Source organism: Suncus etruscus, chromosome 17, assembly GCF_024139225.1.
Source record: "Suncus etruscus isolate mSunEtr1 chromosome 17, mSunEtr1.pri.cur, whole genome shotgun sequence".
Classification (NCBI taxonomy): Eukaryota; Metazoa; Chordata; class Mammalia; order Eulipotyphla; family Soricidae; genus Suncus; species Suncus etruscus.
This window is the reverse complement of record NC_064864.1, coordinates 10,196,630-10,224,145: the sequence shown is the minus strand read 5'-3', so window position 1 is coordinate 10,224,145 and position 27,516 is coordinate 10,196,630.

Here is a 27,516-nt window from a genome sequence, read left to right as displayed (position 1 = left end):
TAATGCTTGCTGAGGATTAATTTCTGTATGTTTATTTTCTGAATCAAAGAGAAAGTCTATCTACCAAAATGCCTCCAGAAAATTTGATCTAATTTAGATTCCTGGCAACAGTCAGGATTTCTCAAAGTACACCCCACACCAACAAAGAGGTTTAGCATCTCTCTTCTTGTTAAACTTAGAAGTAAAAAGGGAATCCTGTTATTTCAATTTGTTCAAATATTAAATATCTTTTCCTGTACTTCTAAGTGAAGTCTAACTTGAAAGCAATGAAGACTTAAATGCACATTAGGTCTAACGTTGGTTTTATTTTATTTATTTATTTATTTATTTATTTATTTATTTATTTATTTATTTTGTGTGGTTTTTGGATCACACCCGGCAGTGCTCAGGGGTTATTCCTGGCTCCATGCTCAGAAATTGCTCCTGGCAGGCACGGGGGACCATATGGGACACCAAGATTCGAACTGATGACCTTCTGCATGAAAGGCAAACGCCTTACCTCCATGCTATCTCTCCGGGCCCTAACGTTGGTTTTATTTAATGAAAATAGTAAACTAGTGAATTCACAACATGGGGCCATAATTAGGCCATAACTTTTCATTACTAAGTCTCATAAGAGATATTCACAGTGTTTAGTGTATATCAAGATTTTTTTCCACATACAGTTGCACAATAGAATAGTGAAAAGACTTAAGAACAAAGCAGAGAAGAGATTTATCCAGGTGAAACTAGCAAAATCCGCACAGAGTGAAAGTACAGGAGGTAGGGTGCTTGCCTTGCATATATATGGCTGATCTGGGTTTGGTCCCTGACACCACAGATAGTCTCCTACCAAAAAACTAGCAAAACTGAGATTTTTATCTTATATTTTGCCTCTAAAATTCATTCTATTTAGTTCTATGACAACCTGACATTTTATAAGTATACATGTCTAAGATACCTTGGTAGGATATTGTTAAGTAAAAATTCATCTATGCTTTATGACTTATCAATAAATGTTACTATTAAAATAAAATTAATAAAATGATTTATTCCTAGAAAAAAATCTATTTTAAACACCTTTAATTTAAATATAAAATCTATCCAATTTAAAACATCTATATATATATATGTATCCATAACTAAAATACAAAAATATCTGAAGGCAAATTTTGACTTTCAAAAATTTTAAAGTTAAGTGTGAAGCTTAAGTTAAGTTAGGTTAAATTTGAAGCTCTCACTGGAAAACAAATCTCCTTGACTTCATTTTGGAGAGGGGGCAGCTGTCTCCTCTTCCTTCCACTAAAAAATAAGCTAATTTTTCTTTCCATGAATACTGAACTTTCGAGCAGAACTGTTATTTATTGGAAGTCAGGTTGCATACTATAAGATTGAAAGAGAATATATAAAACAACTTTATGTTAACAATATTTAGATAAATAAGCAAATATGTGTATAGTTAGTGATACATACATAATGAAAAAGTTTGCTACCGTGGATGACAGGAAAAGCCAGGATGAAAAATTACTGAATACTGGTTTATGGTAATGAGGATCAAAATATACAAAGCATGATTTTTATTTAGAAGACCAAAATTCAACAAATGGAGGACATACTAATTTGTTTTCCCTACAGTAAAAATAAATCTGAGTTCTTTTGGCCAAAAACTGTATCTTTGAAAACTTAATTATACCATACATAAGATCATGCACTCGAGCCCCATTAAATGTATTAATTACTTCTAATAGTCCTAGGTTTAATCTTTTCTTTGCATTGAAGAGGCTTTGATTCCATATATTTTGACTTTGTTGGCCTTGTAACCCTCTATAAATATAAGAAGGGTTTGAGATTACTTGTGTCCTTGATGTTTCATTTCCTATAATTGTGTTACAGATCTGAGGAAGGCAGCATATGATGCCTTTGGATTTTCAAATAGTAAAGTATTTAACCTACAGTGATTCCTGAATGGGTCACAGTTCCCTCATCACATATTAGGGCATCCAGTTGGGGAGGTGAGATCTCTGTTCAAAAATAGAAAAGTTAGTTGATAAACTCATAGAATTCCTTCTGTGATACTCCTCCCCACACCCTTTCTCCTAAATTCTACCTTTTAAATACTAAATGACAAAAATCTTGATCATTGGTGATGGGAATGTTGCACTGGTGATGGGGGGTGTTCTTTGCATGACTAAAACCCAACCACAATCATATTTGTAATCAAGGTATTTAAATAAAATATTAAAAAAAGATCTTGAACTTTATTTTGGTGAAAGAAAGCTTTCATTATTAATACCACAAATTATTCTGAAAAAAAAAATAAAAATAACTGTTATTATTGTCTTGGGGACATCCTAATTATATTTTATCTCTGTTTTGGGGCCACACCCAGTAGTGCTAAGGAGTTACTTGTGGCTCTGCACTCAGGGATGCCTTTTGGCAGTGCTCAGGGATCATGGGTTGTGGGGATCAAACCTGGGCCAGTTGAAGGTAAGGGAAACACCTTGCCTGCTGTTCTATCCCTCTAGTCCTTATCCTCATTATCTTACTGAGACCAGACGAGGTTAAAAGAGGATGCAAATATTTTCTGTTATAAAATTTTTATCTTGATGTGAGGGGACATATCTCAGTGTTTTGAACATGTGAGGCATTAACTTTCAATAGAAAAGTTAAAATTTACAGGTTTGAATTTAATTTAATTTAATTTAATTTAAGTTTTATTTATTTATTTATTGGGTTTGGAGCTACAACCAGTGATGCTCAGGAATTGATGCTGGTTTTGCACACAGGGATCACTCCTGGCAGGACTCGGGGTAAAATATGTACCTGGATGGAATCCAGATTGGTCATGTACAAGGTAAATTCCTTCCCTGCTGTACTATAATGCTGTCCCCTCAATTAGAATAACTTTTATTTAAAAAAAAATCAATAAGCGAATAGGCAAAGGTGGAAGAATGAGAGAAGACAAATAGTAAATTAGCATGTTCAAACATAGGTGGTGAAAAGCAATGTAAATCATCAGCAAAAGAAGACAAAATAATTAAAAGGATAATGTAACAGATGGACTCCCCATTTATACTCCAAACTTATAGTAAACAAAATGCTGTAAAATTGGTATATAAGCAGACCACACATAGACAAATTAAATAAAGTTAAAATAATTGATACAAAACTTCCCATATGTGAACAATTAATCCATGACAATCCAGAGCATGAAATAGAGAAAGAAATAACTTCCCTAAATAATGATAGAAAACTGAATAGTGAAATGCAAAATTATGCAACTAATTCACTATCTCACAGTCTGACAAGAAAAATTAACTCAAATAAAGTAAAAATTTATTGTTGGGGCCTGAAGATAATACAGTAGATAGGGCACTTACCTTACATGTGGGCAATCCAAGTTCAATAAAATAGAGAGAAGTAAGCAGGCAAACTAACTTGACAACACTGAGTTGGCGATATATCTGGGGATTTGACTTCAACTGAAAGAAAAACAAAAATAATTAAAGAAGACAACATTAAATTAAGAAACTTCTTAACAGTAAAAGAAACCATTAAAAAACCCACATCCTATTGAACAAGAAATGTTTATAGAATACATATTCAACAAGGGCTAACCTCCAAGATAGAAAAATAATGATAAAACTCAAAAAGCATAAGCCCACCAAAATAGGAACAGAACTGAATAAATGCTTCTACACAGAAGATAGTAAGACAGATAATAGATACATGAAAGTTGCTATTACTAAGATAATTGATCTCAAACTACATAAACTATCACTGTACACTTATGAAAAAGACCTACATTAAAAATGTATTGGCAAAGATATGAAGAAAACTCTAGAATAGTGCTAATAGTAATAAAAATTAATCCAGTTCCTGAAAAACAGTATGGTAGTTGTCAACATAGTAAAAGCTTACTAATTCAGCAATTTTACTCTTAGCTTTATCTACAAAGAACACACACACACACACACACACACAAAACACTAATCCAAAATATTATGTATGTTTTGTATATCCCTTGAAGTTATATTTATAATAGTCAAAAAAACTTCTCATTCCCCAATGACAGATGAGGATAAATAAGACATGGTGTGTAAATACAATGTAATAATAGTCAGTTATAAGAAGTGAAGAGATTTTGCTATCTCCAATAGCAGGGGTGAAATAGCATGATGTCATGCTATATACAATAAGTCAGAAGAGGGTAAGGCATTTACTTTGCACGCAGCCAACACAGGACGGACCCCGGTTCAAATCCCAGCATTCCATATGGTCCTCTGAGCATGCCAGGAGCGACTTCTTAGCACAGAGCCAGGAGTAACTCCTGAGCACTAATGGATGTGACTTAAAAATAAAACAAAACAAACAAACAAATCAGAAGAAGAAAGGCAAATGTCAGACGACTTCATTCCCATGTAGGATATTAATAATCAAAGCAAAGAAGAGAAATAACAAAAAGAAACCTTGGATTCATTCTGCTGAATTGATGTTACCAGATCCTCAGTGGAGTGAAAGATTCAAGAGGACTTAATTGACTGTGATGTAGATTGGTTCTTTGGTAATGGACAGGGTGTAGTGACATACTTTTTTTTTGGGGGGGGGGCTGGGTTTTGGGGCCACACCCGGACTGGCCACATGAATAAAAAAGAACCTTAACTCCAAGTTAAATACCCCTTAAGAAGTGTGAAACTGCACTCTGAAAATTTGTATCGTCTTATAACCTAACTTACCTAAATGAAAACAAGGGTCTTAGGGATGTGACTCAATGGTAAAACATTGATTGTAGGTGTGAGAACATGAGTTTGACCTGCATGTCATTCATGGTCAAATACAGTCATAATGGCATTGCTATTCTAATAACAGGCTGGGAAGTGAATTATGTGATGCATTATCATGGTGCGAGTTATCCCAAATTTGTATTCTGTAATAATGCACCCAAATCTTATATGGGTAAATAAATATATATTTTATATATATTTCAGGGCTTATTCCTGGCTCTGTATTTGGGGAATCTCTCTTGGTGGGCTCAGCAGATATGCAGTAAGATATGCAAATTAATCACTTTACCCACTGTATTATCTCTTCAACACTTACTATTACTTTTTTTTTCCCCTAGGAAACTGGGGCAATGAAGGTTAACATGTTTATTCACCTAGCTAGCTAGTGTTGGAGCCAAAATTTTTACCCAAGGCAATCTATATCTGTCTATGGGATAGAAGGATAAACAATGTATTTACTTGGTGGATTGTTGAAGAAATATTTAAGTATTTTCCTGAAGGCTTTTGGCTTATTATTGTTTTACAGAGTTAATATTGATTTATGCAACAAAAGATGCCTATCTCTGAAAAGGGAGAAGAAGGAGAAGCTGCTATCTCTTATTGCTAAAACCTGAATGAATTTGAAGAGAGTATTTGTGAGGACTGTCTCCAGAAATCAGTAAAAGCCAAAAGTAGAGTCATGATCCTCCCAGTCTTCGTTTAGACCACAGTCCCCCAACTCTGACTTCTCAAAATTCCTACAATGATCCAGAATGTTAGTCAGGTAATCACTATTCTTGTTTTCTTTCTCTGTTTAAAATTATGCTGCTCCTTTTGTTCTCCATGTCTTCTTACTGGGAGTTGCTTTCTTTCTACTCTTTTTTTCCCCTGCTGTCAGCAAAATGAAAAAGGTTGTGTCTTCTAAGGTTTTCTGTTGAACTTTTAGACTTGAAAGTCTCCCACAAGGAAAAGATAGCATTCCTGAAATAAATGTGGATTCAAAAAATGCCTCAGGCTGTGGAAGAAATAAATGACTCTGGGTTCTTTTCAACTCACAGCACACAGCAGGCAGAAAAGCAATTGGAGATTTCAGTTGAGTCTGAAGATAATGTTGAGTGTTGGCAGGCAAAGGAAGTAGTGGACTATTAGTGCTCTCAAGTTTTAAATGTCTGCATTATTATAGTTTTCAAAAGATAGACAGCCATAAAATCATTACATTCATGTGACCAACAGAGTTCCTCTATGATGACTTCTCAGTTTGGGGTTCATTCCCTTGTTTGGATTTGACAATGAAACATCATGAATACAAAATTTTATTAATTTTTAGAGCAATAGAATGCTAGGCTATAAAAAGAAGTGGTATAACAATGCAAAGATCATCACTTGTAAGAAGTAAAATTATAGATTAAACAGTGTAACAATTTAATCTTTGGGGGAGAATAATTTTGAGCTAGAATAAAAAAAATCACTATTTTTCTTGAATTAGTGCATTAGCTTCTATCTAAATATTAGGCACTCTCAATGGCCTATGAAGATTTATCTCTCATTCAACTTACTCCTAATTAATCTCTTACTTCCTTATTCTACTTTCTTTTTATTTACATACACCAAGCACAGCCTCACCTCTGGATTGGGACTTGCAACTGTGTAAAATTATTCATTTGGCTGATTCTTTTATTGTGTTTAGGGTACTTACATTTTATTATTTTATTTATCTTAGGATATCTTTACTTACATCTAAAAGCTGCTTCTAAGCTATAACTTTTAACAAAGAATCACTAGTAATTCTCAGTTCTCTTAATTTTCCCTTTCTCCATTCTCAACTCTTTTATTATATACATATAATTTGGTTAATATGATTTATAGTCAGATAGTTTGGTTAATATGGTTGGCAGTCTCCTCCCATTACAATATAAACAAAAACATGTAAGTGAGAATTTATAATGACATCAAATGCATGTATTGTATTTTGGTCATACTGTATCCTACTTCTAAAACAGTGGTACTTAAAAGATGCATATACATAATTTATTATAGACATTATTATTATATATAATTATTATAAATGAGTTTTGGTTTCTTTCTCTTTAAAGGATAGAGGAGTCAGGGAGATAGCTTAAAGAGCAGAGTACATCCTTGCAAGATTGTTAGTGGAATCTCTTGCACTTCATGCACTCACACCATAAATACACACGTGTCGCCCTGAAAGCCCCCCACATTGCCAACTTGAGCATCACTATATCTTTGGATCAAGCATCAAATCCACAGGTTGCAGGACTAACAATCCAGGAACAACTTGGTCTACACAGAGAAGAATAAGTTAGAGGTGAATAGACAACTAAGAAACCAATATTTTTTCTTGTTAGCATTTACAATGTTAAGTGAGATGAAGGAATTTGGGGGTGGTATAGCTGTATACATCACTTGTCAATTTTAGGTGCAGGTTGATTGTAAGGGCTGGAACATAGTTCCAGGAAAAGAGCTTGACCCTTCTGAAAGGTGGATGTGTGAAAACTCTGTCTATGGCAAGATACAAATTCCTGAAACGGCTCACTGTAGGGAACTTCCTGGTATGACTTTTCCACTGCCTCAGAATGTCTTAGTGGATGTTATGCCCTTATAAGGAACTTGTACTGCCTCAGAATGTCTTAGCGGATGTTATGCCCTTATAAGGAAATCATCCCTAGCCCCTCTCCCCTTCTTATGGTATATGAGGATGAACGTGGTCCTTTTCCTCTGTTCGGTTCTGGACGGGCACTGGACCCTGGCCAGCCAGAATAAAGAACCCACTTGAGCTTTTGCCTGAGTGACTGTCTCTTCATTTCTCTGCATCGGAGCAGCATCTGGACTAACGAGCCTTACAGATAAATGAGGCTTAGTCCATGCCTCCCCCAAAAATCTCATCAAGACTAAAAAGAATAGAGCTAGAGAGGTCACTCATGTATATAGCATGGAGGATGCCCAGTTTTGATTCCTAGCACCATAAGAGAACTACTAGGAGACTACCCACAGCACTGAGCTGGAAGAAACCCCTCAAATATCAGTGATGTGGCCCTTCAAAAATAAAATAAGCAAAACACCTTCAAAGAAAAATTATCTTCAAGAACTGAAAAACAAAAAATAAAAAGCATGTTTTGATTTTTTAAAAATAGAGACAGTTATATTTCAGTATGTTGTAATGATTAAAAATGCTTTCTTTGAGGCCAGAGTGATACCACAGTTGGTAGGGCATTTGCCTTGCATACAATTGCTGACCTAGGATGGACCTGGGTTCAATACCAAGCATCCCATATGGTCCACCCAGCGTGTCAGGAATTATTTCTGAGCACATAGCCAGAAGTAATCCCTGAGCACCACTAGGTGTGGCCCAAAAACAAACTAAAAAAAAAAAAAAAAAAAAGAATACCTATTTAAGTCAATAATTTAAAGAATAACATAAATTTTAGTACAATCATTAGAACGAATATCTAGTGATGTTATTTAAAAGGAGAAAAATTAAATAATAAAAATGGGATTGATTCAGAGGGATCAATATGGGCCAGAGAGATAGTGCCAGGGTAAAACTATTGTCTTCCTGGAATGAATACATGTCACTATAGCTAAATACCCACACACAGAGCAAACATCCTACTTTCCCCTCACCTAATTGGCTGAAGCACATTTTAAGTATCCCACTCTCACCTAAAATAAATTGAGTAATTGCCCTAAGTTTGTACCCAGATGGTTTGAATCTATACACTCATCCTTTGCTGTCACACCCCATGCTAAGCCATTCTTTATGGGCTTGATTATGAACTTACCTAGGACCCAACATCACTGCCTGATGTGGGGCAGGAGATAAGTGGTAATTGGTAGTCTTCAGATGGGTGAGTTGTCCTGTGTTTTTGTACCAGTCAGCAACTAGGCCACTAGCCCTCCAATAGGAACTGTCCCTTGAGTCACTCTCGAATGAGCTTGTTGATCTAGCTTCATAAACTAGCTTCATAATTCTAGCGTTATATATTACGTGGTCATATAACTAGGTTGTAAAGGTCACAAAAATGTTACTTTAAATTAAATTTGTCTTTTTATCAATGACTGTTAGATATTTTAATCTATTTTTATATGCCTAGGGTCTTGCAAAAATTTGTCTTTAACAAAAAGAAGAAAACATTTAAGTCCTACTCCAAAGACTGCAAAGACTGCTCATACAATATAAGCAGAAAAGTGGTAAATATAGTCCAACAATTTAGTTGAATTTACAAGAGTACTAAAATAACAGGGTCAAGAGCTAACATAAATGGAGTTGGAGTGATAGCACAGAGGGTAGGGAACTTACATCGTACACAACTGAGCTGGGTTTGATCCCCAGCATCTTATAAGGTCTGAGCATGATGATGAATGATTTTTGAGTGAAGAGCCAGGAATAAACCCTTAGATTACTGCCCCCCAAAATAATCCTCAATACTAATTTATATATGCATAGATGTGAGACAGACTTTTTTCTGCCATAATCAGGGGGGAAAGTGCAAGTGCTGTGAAAGGAACACTGAAATCTCACTCCCTTTTGCTCTTTATCTGCCTGATTTCTATATGGAGCAAACCCATAATATATGAAGTGGGGGAGAGCACTATTCTCCCTAAGCTAATAGTAAAACATCTTGAAACTGGGGGAAAGGAACAAAATTGTTTCATCTCCCCAAGGGAGAGACATGAATATACCCTGAGTATAGCTTGAACTACATCTAGAACATAAGCAATAGTACCACAAAGGTCACTTTCCTTAAACTCAGGAAGACTAGCTGTTTACGACTGAAGTTAATAAGAACATCAAACAATGCCACTCTAGCCCCATCCTCTCCACAGTGCTATATTGAATGATGAGTAAGTAGAACAGTAGACTACTTCTAGGAGTGAAACAATATTTAGACGTTTAAGTATAAAAAAGATCTAAAGTTGCATATGGAAAAGAGAACAAATAAACAACACCACTGATTTATCACTCCCCAATCTAAACACGTTATTAAAGGAATTTGAGATGCAGAAAATTAAAAAATCAACAATTTATCTCAAACTCAAGATAGCTCTAATTAACAACCCCCTCTCTGACACACACACACACACACACACACACACACACACACACACACACACATATTCATTCACTCCCATATTAAAGAACAGACAAAAGGAAAAGTAGAATGATTTGCAAATTCAAAATCTACATAGCTCATTCTTTTATTGGATGAAAGTGCTCGTACACACAGATTCAACAACTTAGTTGTGTCAATGACAGAGTTATCAAAACTGTATAATAGAATTCAATCAATGAGATTCTAAGTAATTAGGAAAAAAGATAAAAAATGGACAACTTAAGATTGTATGGGAAGTTATAAGAAAAATATCAAAATAATGCTGATAGGATAAGAAGATAGTAGTAGTAGAGTTAATTCCTTAGAATTATCAGTAGATTGGAAATAATCACTGTTAAGAAAAGTATAAGTAGACTTGAATATATCGCAAAAAAAAAATATCCAAAATGAACAGAGAAATAAATATGGAAAAAGAGAATAAACCAAGCACCTGAAAACTGTTGGAAAATACCAAAATTTTTATATGTATTATTGATATGCAAGAGAAAAATAAAAAGTATTTTCCAATTTTTATTGAGGTACTACTAATGGTATACTTTCATATATATAATTTTCTGACATGGCACTCACCACTAGAATATCAACTTTCCTCTACGAGTGGCCCCACCCATCCACCAGCACTCATCCTTTGTTATTTTATGACTTTCTTTATTACCCACATAAGAGAGAAATCATTTCCTACTTGTCCCTCTTCTTACTGACTTCCCTCAGCATAATATCCTCCTATCTCATCTATATAGTGGCAAAATAATAGTTGAACATTTTCCAAAATAAATGTCAGATAGCAAACCAAGATTTACATTCAGAGAATACCAAGAAGCATAAATACCCATCAAACAAGAGCAGAGCATATCATATTCAGTTAAAAAAAAGAGTTAGTTGTTAAATGAAAATGTTAAGCTTTCCTGCACACACACACACACACACACACACACACACACACACACACACACACATATATATATATATATATATATATATATATATATATATATATGCAAAAGCAACAAGCAACTCAAAATCATACTCTTCTCTTAAAAGTGTTTTATGGGGCCAGAAAGAGAGTATAGTGGGTAAGGTAAGTATAGTGGGTAAATTGTCTTACATGCAGCCAACCTAGTTTTAGTCCTGACATAGCTTAAAATTCCCTGAGCACCTCCAGGACTAATCCCTGAACACAGAGCCAGGAGTAAGCCCTGAGCACTGATATGTATGTTCCCAACACAATTTTTATAGACCTAAATGCAGAACATAGAAACTACTATAATATTTCTAGAAGAAATTATAGAAAATATTTATGGCCTCATTATGGGAAATTTTATAAAATTATAAAATTATAGAAATTATAGAAAATATGTATGATCTAATTTTAAAAAGTTTAAACATACTAAAAACATCATCCATAAAAGAAACGATCTTATAATTTGAATTTTACATTAAAAACTGTTGTTCTGTGAATGAAATTTTAAAGAAGAGCTTGAACTAGAAGAAAATATTCACAAATGGCATTTCTGACAAAGGTCCTTTTATCTAGAAAATATAAATAATTCACAAAAGTCAACAGTAAGATAAACATCAACTGATATTTTAAGCTCTTTTTTTTTTTTTTTGTGATTTTTTTTGGGTCACACCCGGCAGTGCTCAGGGGTTATTCCTGGCTCCATACTCAGAAACTGCTCCTGACAGGCACGGGGGGGACTATATGGGACGCCGGGATTTGAACCGATGACCTCCTGCATAAAAGGCAAATGCCTTACCTCCATGCTATCTCTCCGGCCCCTAAGCTCTTTTTTTTTTATATAAAGCTCTTTATAATTACATCTGGAATCCTCTCTTCTGTGTTATTATCCTCTCTCATTTGCCTAAGAAAAATAACTTCGTTTCTGTGTTAGGTTAAAATTGACTGTAAAACATAAATCAAAAAGTTCAAATCACTCAGAATTCCCTTGAATATGTCTAAAGTAGCTTTCTGATGTGCATATGGGCAGAATACTAACAACTTGGCTTATCTGTTTTCTGATCTTTCCATTACTTATGTTTTTTATTAGCACTTATATCATTAGAGGTGACTTGTGAAGTAGTACATGTCTTGAAATGCAAAACATTTCTTGAATGCAAAACATCAGGTATTTATTTTAAAAGGTCACTGGGTGAAAAGATCTCAATCTGTAATCCTGATATCTAAACTAACCTAATATAACTTTAATATTTCTATAACCTTATATAACTAATTATATAAGGTTAAATATTATATGTTAATATAATATAACTTGTATAGCACTGTAGGAAAAAAGTAAGCATTCCTCTCCTCATAGGATCTTTGGGGAAATTAACTGACCATGGATGTACTGAATAAGCTAATACTTTTAATAGAAAATTTTAGAGTTTAAAGAAAAATTTTAATTAGAAAGGTAGTATTTAGATGTAGTAAGCATTACATTTAACTAAGGAAATAAAAATCGTCTGTTTTTTACCATCTGCTCTGAGATTGTGATTGTTAATGTTGAAGTAAATCTTCAAATCTCTATTTTTTTAATAAGCATTTTTATAGATCCTAATGCAGCAGGGGCTATTGAATAACTCCTAAAAGTTCTGGAAAGAGGGTAACTTTTGGAAACATAATGTTTTTATGTGTGTTATAGCTCTAAGTGGTCTAGACATTGGACATGACCCCTGCAGTCACTGTGAGAGAAAATCTAGCTTATTAAAATTAGAATATAAAAATGAGAAAATTTAGTTTTTAATAAAAGTCTCCCTTGAATTCACTGACTTTTTTCTTTTTGCAAATGATAATTTTTTGTTCAATAATTCATTGGATGGTTATTATGGGCAAAAGCATAATAATAGTCTTTAATATTCTGGCCACACTGCAATTCATTTGGTAAATTCTAGGCTCTTTGAAGCATGAACTACCTAATGTAATTGCATTCTGCAAGTCAGATGAAGCAGTGGAAGCCTGGATGGTCATGTGGTCATGTAGTTCTTTCCCTTGGCACACTGGGGCGAACCTGAAATGAGTGGCCCTGAAGTGGAGCTATTTCTGATTCATTTTTAAAATTTAAATTAAATTTAATTAATTACTTATTTACTCTTTTTGTTTATTTACTTTGGTTTTTTGGGACATATCCGGTGATGCTCAGGGGTTACTCCTGGCTATGCGCTCAGAAATAGCTCCTGGTTTGGGGGAACCATATGGGACGACCTGGATCTAACCGAGCGAGGTCCATCTGGGTCAGCAGCATGCAGGGCAAACGCCCTACTGCTGTACTATTGCTCCAGCCCAGCTATTTCTGATTCTAACGGTCCTCTGATTTCCATTTCCTGAGTTGTAATCAGAATAACAGGAGAATATTTTTTTGTTTTGTTTTTTTGTTTTTTTTTTTTTTTGGTTTTTGGGCCACACCCGTTTGACGCTCTGGGGTTACTCCTGGCTATGTGCTCAGAAATCGCCCCTGGCTTGGGGGGACCATATGGGACGCCGGGGGATCGAACCGCGGTCCTTCCTTGGCTAGCGCTTGCAAGGCAGACACCTTACCTCCAGCGCCACCTACCCGGCCCCGAGAATATTTTTTAAGCTGTCTTTTCATTTTTTTGTCATTGATAGAATGGTTGTTTAGAAGACTGGTGTTTAAAAAAATACTTAGTTTCTTACTTTAATGTAGCAATTATTATGAAAACAGCATGAAAATGTGAAAGAAATATGATATCAGCAAAATATTGTATTGCTTCATTCTTTTATTTTCCCTCGGAGATTTTAGTCTAATCTTTCAGAAGGAATCCTGGGATAGATAAACTGTCATTATTACAACCCCCCCCCCAAATTTGTCCTCCATCAAGTGCAGTTTTTTTCTTATTTCATATGCCATTTAGTTTTTGCCGAGTATTGTTGGGAATGGCATTGTCCTCTCAGATAATAGAAGAACATTAAATGTGTTAAAAAGCTGAACGGTGTCTTTTCTGGGCACTCACTGTCATGCATGAACCTAATGGTTGATTTCTGTTGGAGCACACAGGTATGACTCCAGAAAATACTATTGTAAGTTTCAGGCATTCAATCTAGCCTAGGCATGTCCCATTTTGCATTTGTTAAATTTATTTCTCATTAGAGATAACACTGAAACAAGTGAGAGGAAACTAGGTCTTGCTGCAACTTAATTTGTAGAAATTAAGATCAATTTAAGATGGTGTCCATCTTAGAGGAAAAAAGTGAAATGACTTATTTGGAAAAGAATGGATTGCTTGCTATTTTTTCAAGAGGGAACAACGTAATAAGAAAATTTGTGAATTGCTGAAGCCAACTTTTATACTTGCTTATTGGCTCCTAACAACAAAAAGATCTTATTAGGAGCAGATGCTGCCATAAACATTTGGATAATATACAACATTAAAAGATAAAACTAATGCTATTTTTATTAAATTTATTTATTTATTTTATTAAATATTATTATATGTTTAATTTATGTGTTTCCAGGTTGTTTTAGTATATTTAGATGTTTATTTTAGCATCACTCTATACTTCTCTTTTTTTCAACTTTTCACAAATAAGCATTTCCCAATACCATTAAAATTTCCCCATAGATTTAATGTTTGTTTCCTGCTACATTGATGCACAATAATTTCACTAATAATTATTTTACAATTGTTCATTAAATATATCTATATACTCTAATAGCCTTTATCATCATGGATAGCATAAAATATTTAAGAAAGATACTACATTTTTAATAAGTATAATAAGTAGTATATGGTAGAATTTGGGTATCGCTGTTTAAAACTACCTTACTTCTTGAAAGAAAAAAGCCAAATTGTAGGCCTTAGAACTAGTTATTTGAGGACTGACTTTTAGCTACATTTGAGGTTGATTAGTTTATTTTTTTGAGTAGTGTGTAGTTTAAAAATTATAAGAAAACTAATGACTGGAAACAATGATAAGCAAGAAGAAGAAGAAAGAAGAAGAAGAAGAAGAAGAAGAAGAAGAAGAAGAAGAAGAAGAAGAAGAAGAAGAAGAAGAAGAAGAAGAAGAAGAAGAAGAAGAAGAAGAAGAAGAAGAAGAAGAAGAAGAAGAAGAAGAAAGAAGAAGAAGAAGAAGAAGAAGAAGAAGAAGAAGAAGAAGAAGAAGAAGAAGAAGAAGAAGAGAAGAAGAAGCAGCAGCAAACTAACACCTGAAAAAAATTATGGGAGGCTGTAAAATGAATATTAATCATGTTAGTTAACACTGAGGTGACAAGAAAATTATCTATGGTGCCATTGTAGGTAGAACTTGTCCCTGATGAACTATTAGATTTGGCTAAGATCTCTAATATCAAAGTTTAAAAGTCTAGGTTCATAGCTTCTTGATGAATATGACAGGTACAGAAGGAGAAAATGTGATCAAAGAAAGAACTTTGAAGGTCACGATGTAAAACATTTAATTTAGAAAATAAAATGATTTCTTATCTCCAGCCTCTCAAACCTGTAAAAGATTAAATATAGGGTATGACAGAAAAAACATGGTGTTAGCATAAATTTGAATATATACTGGGAAGCTAATTTAGAGAATCTAGGTAAATCTATTTTGACCAACTAAAGGAAACATAATTGATTAGTAGAAAAATTGATACAGGTATTCACAAATATAAAAAACTCTAAGATACCTTTAAAAATTATAACAGGCAATTATTTTGGAGAATATTGTTTTTTTTTTCTCACTTCCTTCCTTTCCCTTTGTCATTTTCTTTCTTTTTTGGTGCTCTCTCTCTCTTTCAATATTGGCACAACAAAACAACTAAAATATAATGAACATTCTCCATTTAGTGTGAAGATCTTTTGCATGATGAGTTTAAGCATACTTATAATCACTGAGTATTTGGTGATTGTATTACTAAATAATTTTATAACTTTTGGGGCAACATTATAATTTTACTCAGATATTATTATGGTAGACAAACAATTTTTAAAAGTGGTCCTATGTATTAGCTAAAGTTTCTTCAAATTAGAAATGCTATAGATTTCTTTCTTTTTCTTTTCTTTATATCTTTATTTATCCTCTCTCCCTTCCTTTCCTTTTTATTTTTGTAAGCAAAATATTTCTGGAAGAGTATTGCTAATTTTTTCTTTTAACCACTTGTAGAATTGATTTTGTTTGAAACATAACCTTTGAGCTTCTGCTTTCTACATGTCATAGGGTGGGGATGCTTTTATTTGCCAAAATTAAAAAGGCCAAAATAAAAAAAAAAATCCCATGTTGCAAAATTTTCTCTCCATTGCCAGAGCAGGCTCAGTTCCTTTCTGTGAAGACAAGATCAAGGCCTCCTGCTGAGTTATTTCCAGAAAAAAGTATCTTCAGTCACCATGTATCTTAGTGATATAATATGATAATAATAGTAATATTCATAATTGAAGACTTTTCAAAATAATTCTTGGAGCACAGTTTCATGTTGTACCAAAAAATGATGACAGATATGCTATCAGGATTCAGAATAGTTGGCCAGTGGAATGTGGCAGTGAGTGAAGAAAAAAAATATTATGGGAGGCATCAGGAGGAAAAAAGTGCATGAAAACATTACAAATACATTTTTCCTTTCATCCTTGTCATAGTTGAAAATTTACCAGAACTAAAATGTAGTCAAAAGTCTTTGGGTTTTTAAAGTGATAACTAAGCTGTAAGGACATTAAAAGTGAGCAGGAAAAAAATCAGAAGTTGAATTTTTGAGGGTCACTTTAGTATTTAAAAGTGCCTAAGATTGCTATAAGTGTATGAATATCATAAGACTGGAGATACGGTTTAGTGGTTAAGGTGTCTGTCTTGCATGTGACCAAGCAGTGTTCAGTTCCTGCGACTGCATATGATCCCCTGAGCAGAGCCAGGAATGACTCCTGAGCACCATTAGTGTGATTTTATATATAAATAAATGTTGTTTATATAAATAGTTAATTTCTGTTATAAACAATAAATTACAAATTTATTTATATAAATAATAAATTAATATATGCAAATGTCTCCTTTTTATGAACACTTGCTCAAAAACATTTAGAAAAACACAAAATTAATTATAGGACAGCTGACTTTAAGAATTCCACTTAGGGCCAGAGCAGTGGCACAAGAAGTAGGGCATCTACCTTGCACACACTAATTTAGGACGAACTACAGTTCCATCCCCCGGAGTCCCATATGGTCCCCCAAGCCAGGGGGAGTAACCCCTGAGTGTCATATTGTGTGGCCCAAAGAACCAAAAAAAACCAAACACACACACACACACACACACACACACACACACACACACACACACACACACACACACACATACACACACTCCTTGCCAAACCAGCCCTCCTTCCTTCTTTTTCTTTCTTGTTGTTGATTAGTTGTGTATTGTTGCTGCTGTGTTTTTTTTTTTTATCATTGTTTTGTTTTTCTTTCTCTTTCTTCTTTTAAATTGATATTGATAGCTCCTAGATGGACTCCTAGCAGCGTTGGCTTTTCTTCCCCCAACGGAACCACAGAACTTGAATCATTTTGTTCTGCCTCACATTGAGGCTATTGAGGGAAAAAAATTAAAAAGTGGATGGTACGAGGAGTAAACAGTAGCATAAACATAACTCAAAGTCAACGACAACAGAATCAAGAGACCCAAAATACAACAAGCTATACACAAAGGAGACCTATTACACTAGCAATCCAGAGGTCAAGGTGGGTGGTATGTGATGCATGCTGGGAACAGGGGCGGAGGGAGGACAATATTGGTGGTGGGAATGGCCCTTATTCACTATCACTATGTCCCTTAAATATAACTGAAAGACTTGTAATTCACATTCATCACAATAAAAGTAAAAAAAAAAAAAAGAATTCCACTTAATTAAATAACTTTCATCCACTTATTAAAATGTGTTGTAACAAACTCTTCTGCCAAGACAATGTATAAAATTAGACAAAACAATAGTTTTAAGACGAGTGGGGAAACTCAGTCAATTAAAGGATTTCAAGGACCAAGAACTTTTGAGAGAATTGATAGTCCATAGAGACTGTAGGTTAGCTTTTATGCGGTCATTTGCCAATTAATAGATAAGGAAATATAAACCTGTAGGCAGAGGTAGCCTGGGGCTCTGACATTCCCACCAGGTTAAGATAACAAGTTTGAGAGCTGGAGGCTACCAAGGTACCAAGGAATCTCTGACTCATAGTTCTGGAAATGAGGGGAATCTTGAAGTAATGAGCCTGAAATTTGGTGTGAAATTTTCTCTTGAGGCATTCATCAATTCCTAGCTCTGTTTATGTATGATAACATCAGATAAATCTCTTGGAAAAATAGCAGAGAGTAGCAACTGGGAAGCTAAGTGGCAGAGCAGAGATCTTGGCAATTGCGAAGTATGAAATAAACAGGAAAAAAAAGGTAGAGAAAATTAGACAGCTATTTTCATGCTTTTGAGATTCTGGAAGATAACTATAATAAGGCATAGCATTAAAGGCTTTTGCACCTGGTATGAGATAGGAGTCTTAGTTTTTTTTCTCCTTTTTCTTTCTTTCTTTTTCTTTCTTTCTTTCTTCTTTCTTTCTTTCTTTCTTTCTTTCTTTCTTCTTTCTTTTCTTTCTTTCTTTCTTTCTTTCTTTCCTTTCTTTCTTTCTTTCTTTTCCTTCTTTCTTCTTCCTTCCTTCCTTTCCTTCTTCCTCCTTCCTTCCTTCCTTCCTTCCTTCCTTCCTTCCTTCCTTCCTTCCTTTCCTTCCTTCCTTCCTTCCTTCTTCCTTCCTTCCTTTCCTTCCTTCCTTCCTTCCTTTCCTCCTTCCTTCCTTCCTTCCTTCCTCTCTCTTTCTTTTTTACATACAACTTACCAGTTTTCACCATTTGTTGAAGAGGTTATCCTTGCTCCACTCTCTTTGCCAAAGATTAGCTGGCCATATACCTTAGGATTTGTCTCTAGGCTCTTAATTCTATTCTAATGGTTAGTCTGAGAGTTTGTCCTTACAACAGTCTTTTTTATTATAGTTTTATAAAATATAATTTAAAATTGGGGAAAGAACCCCCCCCGTTTCCCCTAGGTTGACTAAGTTTTTGTAATAATGTAAATTTTAATAGCACTTGGTCTACCTCTTTAAAAATGTGTTGTGTATTTCTATGGGAATTGTATTGAATCTATTTAATACTCAGAGTAGGACTATTATTTTAACAATAGTAATCCTTTCAAATGATGAACAATGGTTGTGTTTCCCCATGTGGATTTTTAATAGAGAAATGTGCAGATCATTTTAATTGGCTATTTTAGAAATGCTGAGTTTTAACTCACTGGCGTTAGAGGTACTATATATTGGGTGTGCTGTTCTTAGTGGTAATATTTTTGGTGGTATTTTTTAAGCCCAATATGAAGCACTGGTATGTGTGTGTGTGTGTGTGTGTGTGTGTGTGTGTGTGTGTGTGTGTGGTGTGAGTGATTAGTGGGGGTATGTGTGCTTAGTGTTTAGGACCAAACTCAGGATCTTTCACATACTAAGTGTATACTGGATTTCTTGAGCACGCTCCGTTGTCCCTAAAAAGAAACTATCACCAAAACTATCACCACAGTTTGAGAGTAGCTGATTTAACCAATTCACATAATTTTATTAACAAAGAAACTGATATTTGAACAGATTAAGTAGGATTTGACCAACATCACATATTACTTAGCTAAAAGTCCAAGACTTGATTCCAATATCACTTCTGACTACAATTTTTAATTTTAGAATTAATATAATCCTTCCTCATTTTTATTTAGGCACCATGATTAAAAATACAGCTTAGAGTAGAATTTCAGGCAAATAATGTATACCTATTACCAGAGTGTTAGCTTCTCTCCACCAATATCTCAAGGTTTCCTTGCACCCTTCACCCCATTTCCTTGACAGATTCTGTTCTATAGAGCAATGCCCAGAGTCTGTTACTATTGTACAATTGATATACCTTTACTATATTTCTTTATATTCCATATCTAAGGCTGTTTATATTCCCAAAATGAGATAGATCATTCCATATTTGCCCTTCTCCCTCAGTCTCATCTTATTCAGTATAATCCCATCTAGTTCTATTTATGAAGCAGCAACTTGCATGATTTCATCTTTCTTATGACTGAGTAATATTCTATTGTGTACTGTGCATGAGAAACAAATAGCACAGTTTCTTTATGCATTCATTTGTTCTTGGGCACTTGGGTTGTTTCTCTATTTTGGCTATTGTGAATAATGCTGCAATCAACATAAAGGGTCAAATTTCTTTTTTGAAATAGCAAGTTTGAGGTCTCCCTCACCTTCTTAAATATGCAGAGTATCCACTCAGAGAAAATGAATAAGAAAACCCCTGGACAAAATAACCTGCAAGGAATTTTATTGAACTTGTGTTGAATTCATAGACCAAATTGTGAAAAAATTATGGTGTCTTCCCAAAAGTAAGAGTGAAATATCTCTTTATTTAGTACTTTATTTTCTAAAAATTTTTATAACTTTCTCATAAAGATCTGAATATTTTCTTAGATTTAATTATGAGTATTATTTATTCTCTGTGTGCATCTGAAAACAATAATGTATTTTTCATTTCAAGATCCACTTGGTCATTGAAGATATTTAGGAAAGCAATCACTTTGCATATTTGCAAATTCATAACAGTTGCTTTTAGGAGGTGAGTTTTCCTTTTCAACTTTTCTACATAGGAAACCATGTCTGCTAATATAGTTATATTTTCCCCAACTAGCAAATCTATTTTCTTTTCTTGTCTTCCTGTATAGCCAAAACAAACCCAAGTGCTATTGAAAAACTAGTGGTGAGGATCAGAGAGATAGTATAGTGGTTAAGATACAATTCCAGATAACTGACCCAGGTTTGATCCCTATATGGCCCTTTGAGCACCAGCATAAGTGACTTCTGAGGAAAAAGTCAGTAGTAAGCCCTGAATATAGTCTGGTGTGATGTAAAAGTAATTAAAACAAAATATAAAAGGAGTGGTAAGAGGAAATATCCTTACTTTTTTCTTGAAGGTTTTATTTTATTCTTGAAATATCAAAGAGTTTGCAGAGACTCACTATTAAGCACCACTCATGATGCTAGCTTTAAATTTTTTGTAAGTATTTTTATCAAGTTGGGGATCCCAACTTCTAGTAAATGTTTGCTGAGAATATTTGTTATGCGTGTTAGATTTGGGTAATGTCTTTTATTCATTTATCAATATGACCATATTTTTTTTTTTCGGCAAATTGGTATGTCAGATTGCATTGGTTGATTTCCAAATAAAAACTTTGGTTTCAGTTCTAAAAAAAATAAATAGCAAGTTTGGGGACTTTGGTACAGATGCCTTAAATAAAATTGCTGGGTTGTGTGAAAGTTCGATTATTAATTTTTTTTTTACAAGTACTCATGTTGACTTTTTTTGGGTCATTCTGGGCAACACTTGGAGGTGTTGAGGGATTACTACAGTCTCTGTGTTTAGGAATCATTTCTGTTGGGCATCACGGGACCATATGGTGTTGGGGATAAAAGCATGGTCAGCCACATGCAAGGCAAACAAACAACTTATCCATTATACCACCTAATCTTCAATGCTGTCTCCTACAGAGCATGCTGGACCAGTACTATTTTCACTAACAGTGAATGAGGGCTCTTTGTGTCATATTCCACCAGAACTAACTATTTTCATTTGTTTTGATATTTGCCAGTGTCACTGTAATGTGGTGATATCTTGCTAATGTTTTGACTTGCATTTCCCTAGTGATAAATGAGAAGCAGTTTCTTATGTACCTATGGCCATTTGTATGTCTTCTTTGAGGAAGTCTGTTCCCTTTTTTCTCACCCAAACCCCACTCTAGATTTTTTTAGGGTTGATTGTTTTGTTTTAAATTTTGCAAGTGCTTTATATAGCCTGGAAATTTGTCCTTTGTCAGATATTTAGCGAGGGGAATATTTTTACCCAAAGTGTTTTTGTTTTACTCATAATTTCTTAGACCCATTTGTTTGTTTTTGCTTCTTTTGGCTTGATCAATAGCAGCTATTAATAATGGCTCTTCTCAATGCCTCTGTTAGGTTCTACCTGTGTTCCTCCATGTAAGGATTTTAGGTTTGATACAAGGTCTTTCATCCACTTTGAATTAACTTTTGTGTATGGAGTGAGCTATAGGTATAGTAACTTAATTTCAATTCCCATTTTTTATCTTCACCTTTCAATTTTTGTTTTAAGTTTCTTTGGTTCCATTTTTTTTCTTAGATTTTATTTTAGATTTATTCTCCTGACTGAAAGAGTAACATGCAGACTCTTTTGCTCCTCCTCACCTGTTGTCAACAGGAGAATGCTTTTATTCCAGTTTTCTTTTCTTATTTCTCTTTTTATTCTTCTTACAAGACTCCTACTCTATTCCCTTTCTCGCCACTTACAGTTGCATTTCACTTAATAATACCTTACACTCTATATCCCTCCTTATTTCCCTCCAGGTCTGAGACTAACAAGAGGCAGAAGCTTAAATCTGCAGCAGTGGATGCTAATTTAATTGGTTGGCTAAATTATCATTTGGGTCTTCTCAGTGTCCTCCACTGAGGACATTAGATGATTACCTAATTATCTTTCTCCTTGCTCTATTTTTTCCCTTCTAAAGAAAATGTACTCAGTTCTATCCACATCACTGTTTCCTGTCAGCACAAGTAGGTACTTATATTCCTTAAAAAAAAAAGAATGACTATTTTGAGCATTTCTATAGTACCTTCCCCCCTTGGCATTGAAAACCTTTCATGGGAGAGAGAATTTTTTTTATCTTTATTATATTGCTGATAAGAAAGGGATGCAAATAATAGGAAAAGAATAATGCTAGAATTTGGGAAGACAATATATTACCTATATACAATATATAATACTTTACAGATGGTACAACCGAAGTATAAATTAGGTCTATCCAACTACTCTTCTTTATAATTTTAAGGTCTTATACAGAAGACAAAGTGTTTTAACACTGATCAGCAGAGTGGTTCACCAAGAAATCAGTCTAATTTTCTAGTGAAAATAACTAAAATAGAGATATCTACACAGCCTGCAGACAGGAGTGCCTTAATATTTAGATCTGATCAGCTGCTACAAAATATAGGAAAGGCAAAGTATTTAGACGTAAAGTCCCAGGATTAAAAATCATTTTATTCTTCCCTCTAAATCTCTATGAGCTCCCACTTTCTTATCTGTGAAATGCAAAAAGGAAAATACACATGTCAATGTTGTTTTCAGCATTCTGTAATGAAAAGCTTGAAGATATTTGAAAATGGGTGAAAATAATCTGGTGTACAGCAAGAGATTTAAGATAGAAAAGAAAAGTTAGAATAGATAAAGTAAGATCACACAATAGTACTAAAGCATTGTAGAGAACTGGTGGTGAGATAGCCATCATTAGATTATTATATTAAAATAAATAAAATAAAACACACTAGGTAAAAAAAAGGCCTTTCTTGATAGGATTTTTGATAGTAGGAAGGCAAAGTGGAAGAATGGCTACATAAATGCAAGTGTTTGTAAATGTGGGGAAAAAAGAGGGATGTCGCAGAATAGTCTCACTCATCTATGGGTTTTAAGAAAAATAAAAGTCATTTTTGTAACAATCCTCAGAGACAATGAGAGGAAGGCTGGAACACCAACTCACTCCATGAAGCTCACCACAAAGAGTGGTGAGTACAGCTATAGAAATAACTACACAGAGAACTATCATAATCAAGTGAATGAATGAGGGAACTGGAAAGCCTGTCTGGAGTACAGGTGGGGGTGGGGTGGGGTGGAGGGAAATTTGGGACATTGGTGGTGGGAATGTTGCACTGGTGAAGGGGATGTTCTTTACATGACTGAAACCTAATCACAATCATTTATGTAGTCAAGATGTTCAAATAAAGAAGGAAAGAAAAGAAAAAAGAAAAAAGAGGGATGTTAGGGTTGGTTAGATGGTTCAAAGGACTCCCAACACAAACTGGGGAAGGCCCTTTGTCTTTCTCTCTCAAATTAAAGGCCTCCTATATATATGAGAGGCCTTTATATATAAAGAACATATATATATATATATATATATACATATATATTCATGTCTTCAAGGACATTTGCTACTATTGATCTTGATTTATGTCTATAAAACAATGTGACAGGATGGTATCAACTTACATGTGGTATTTAGGAAAAAAAAACTGCATGAAGGAATGTGATAGTTTAAAGAGGTGATGTCTAGATCATACTTGGCCCCAGAGTATAGGGAGGAAATGTTTGAAAACAATAGAGTGGAGCAGAGAGGGAGAAACAACGGAAGTCAAGGATCAGGGAGATTCAGGCTCATTAGTGGTGGTAAAGAAGGACAGAACTAAATATCCAAACCAAAATAGTCAACAACACTGAAATCATGAGATTTCTTTAACTTTAACAACCCAAACTCAAAAGATGCCTGTCAAGATGGCAGAATTGGAGGGTGAGGTAAACTCTTAGAATACTGATGGAGAGAAGTTGAGATCAGTACTAGTACATTGTACGTCTTAAAACTCAAGTATGAGAAACTTTGTAAATCACAGCGCTTTAATAAAAAATAAAAATAAAAAGTAACAATTGTGCACCATAGAAGAGATGAAAGCAAATTTGGTGTAAATACTGCCACGACGTAGTGGTAGAAATAAAAAAATATATATGTTGGTAGTTGTAGGACAACAGGAGAGCTAGAAAAGAAGGATCAAGAGCCCTGATTGCTTGTACATCCTTAATATAGATCAAAAAAGAGTGATCAAGGCTACGTGTTATCATTTCCTTCCTAGGCCTTGCACAGATTGATTTGCCACTTGCACTAAGGAAAGTCCCCAGGCTACTGGTGACATTTGGGCATGATTTTGAGTTCAGAGGTTCCAGTGACTCTGAGTTAATCTTTAAGAGAGAGATGTAGTGGTAATAATAGTCACACTATAAGAATTTTCACTTGCCTTTGAGCATTCATTTAGACCCCTGTGTCTCAGTTAACCCACATACTAAAATTCTGGATAAACTTGATTCATCCCTTATCTGTGAATCAAAGATTTCTACTGTTTACTAACTTAATGCTGTCTTCTATACTATTGCTCTCAGAATGATGAGCTTGCCCTCCATCACGGGCACTTTGCGAAGATGGAAAGGATACATACGACTATAGATTCAAATGCAGGACATTCCAGATCATGTCTGGAGTTGGATGATGATTCTAATGGTTGATACAGGATATGTTTATGAATTATGCTTATGAGGAAGTGAAATCACCAACCCCAAAATCAATATAGACAAGGAAAGCTTACCTCCCTCATCCTAGTTCTCTTCACACACAAGACTCTAATCTTTGCTTTGGTTTGAAGAAAAAATGGATTGTGCCTCAAGGGATCAGCCTTCCAGAAATCTTATTATTCATTCTGACACCCATTAATCTATAACTTACTCTCTTTCCCCTATAAGGTCCATCTTTTATGGCCTGATAGACAAGTTGAGTTTTTGAAGGCAAGAGGTCTGCCATCTTCTCAGATCGCCAGTACCTGAATAAATGCCTTCTACCTCCAACCCCTGTCAATCCTATATTTTGAGTAATTAACCATCTAGCCATGAGCATTTAAATTTGGGCTCACAAACCAAAAGAATTGATAAGCCTAGAAATTTAGGTGTGTGTGTGTGTGTGTGTGTGTGTGTTGAGGGGTGGTGGGACATACCTGGCTATTCTCAGAGTTTATCCCAGGTTTTATGCTCTGTCCTGTGCAAGAAAGATAGTAGAGGGATTAAGCTACTTTCCTTACATACAGTCTGTCCAGAGTTCACTCTCTGGCATGACATGGTCCTGTAGAACCACAAGAGAGCGATTCCAGAGGGTAGAGTAGTCCTGAGCATCACTGACCCCAACACCCCATCCCCAAATATTGATATTTCCTCTCATATTCTTTTTCCCCTAAGGAACAAGCCCAATTATAAATGAACTAAAATAGTAGCTTAATTGTTCTTCATTCTGCTAGAACTTTGTACTATTTTTTATTCTGACTGAAATCCAACTACAACATGTTTGTAATCATAGTGCTTAAATAAAGATATTATTCTAAAAATTAAATTAAAAAAGTAAAGTTTTTATTTTTCCTGATTATAGGACAAAATTAATTAGTGATCAGCCCTATCTTGAGCAAAGCTCTTTATCTATCTATCATCTATCTATCTATCTATCTATCTATCTATCTATCTATCTATCTATCTATCTATCTATCTATCTATCTATCTATCTATCTACGTATCTATCTCTGTCTCTGTCTCTCTATTTTGGGGCCATACCTGGCAGTGCTCAGGGGTCACTCCTGGCTCTGTGCTCAAAAATCACTCCTGGCAGGCTTCGGGAACCATATGGAATGCTGGGGATCAAACCTGGGTTGGCCACATGCAAGCAAATGCTCTACCACTGTACTATAGCTCCAGCCCCAAGAGCAAAGATTTTTAAAAGTACACTCTAAAGAGTTCTAGAAATATTTTCAGAAGTATTCAGTGGGAACTTCCAGAAAGCCATATCTTTTCTTCATTTTCAAAGTCAGCTCCTTGAAGGGCTTGGCTCTCAGAACCATCAAGGCAAGAGAAAATCTTCCTGGTAGAAGCTAAGATGTTTGGTTTCTTTTCACTCTGGATTAATTGCAGAAATGCTTAAAGATTTGTTTTTATGTAAACCTCACTTTAATAAAAAGATGACTATGGTTAAATCTAGCCCTTTGAGGTAGACACAAAGTAATGTAGACATTGAATAATCTCATGCTTTTGTCGTGAGTCTGCTAAGTCAAAGGCACCCCTCGTGGAATCATCTTGTCTGCTTCAATTATGATGGCAGTTTCTTTCTGTTTGAGTTTCGAATTTTCAGATTTTCCATTCAAGACCATGGCTTTCTGAGACACGCACTTCTGGTGTGTTTCTAATCTTTCAACTCGAGTTGACAGGATATAATCCAACACCATACAATACAAATCATCCTCCTAACTTGGCCTGTTTCTTGTACAATTTTAAGTTTTTGCAATTTTCGTCTTTCCCAAATGGGAAATTTGTGGGCAGAAAGCAACACTTTAGATCCTTTCTGGAATGTGAGGAGTTTAACACAGAAGAATTTCTGTATTAGAGTATTTCTGGCATACTACCTAAAACAAGTTTCAATGCAGCCATTTGAATTTTTTAAGGTCAGCATTGTTAGTTCTCTATACTTCTTTTTTGCATTCAGAAATCTTCTTGAGCACAAAAAAGAGGGTCCAGAGCGATAACACAGTCGGCAGGGTGTTTGACTTGCACTTCCTCAAGCAGGGTTCTATCCCTGGCATTCCATATGCTCACCCCAGCCTGCCAGGAACGATTTCTAAGTGCAGAGTCAGGAGTAACCTAAGAGTGTCCCTGGCTAAATCTTGCACATGACTGACTTATGTTTTATTTCTCTGCATCCTGTATGGTTTTATGAGCAGCACTAGGACTAACCCCTGAGAGCAGAGCCTGAATGCAAACCCCAGGAGATGCCAGGTGTTCCCCCAAAACCCCCTTACAAAAAAGGCCTTAACATTTTTTTGTCTGGAAATCAAAATGAGAGGTGGGACCCTTAACACCAATTCTATGGTCCTGAGGTGATGAATTCGCTGTATAAATCTGAGATATCAAATGAAAAGTCAAGACGAAAGGCTCCCTTTTTATCAA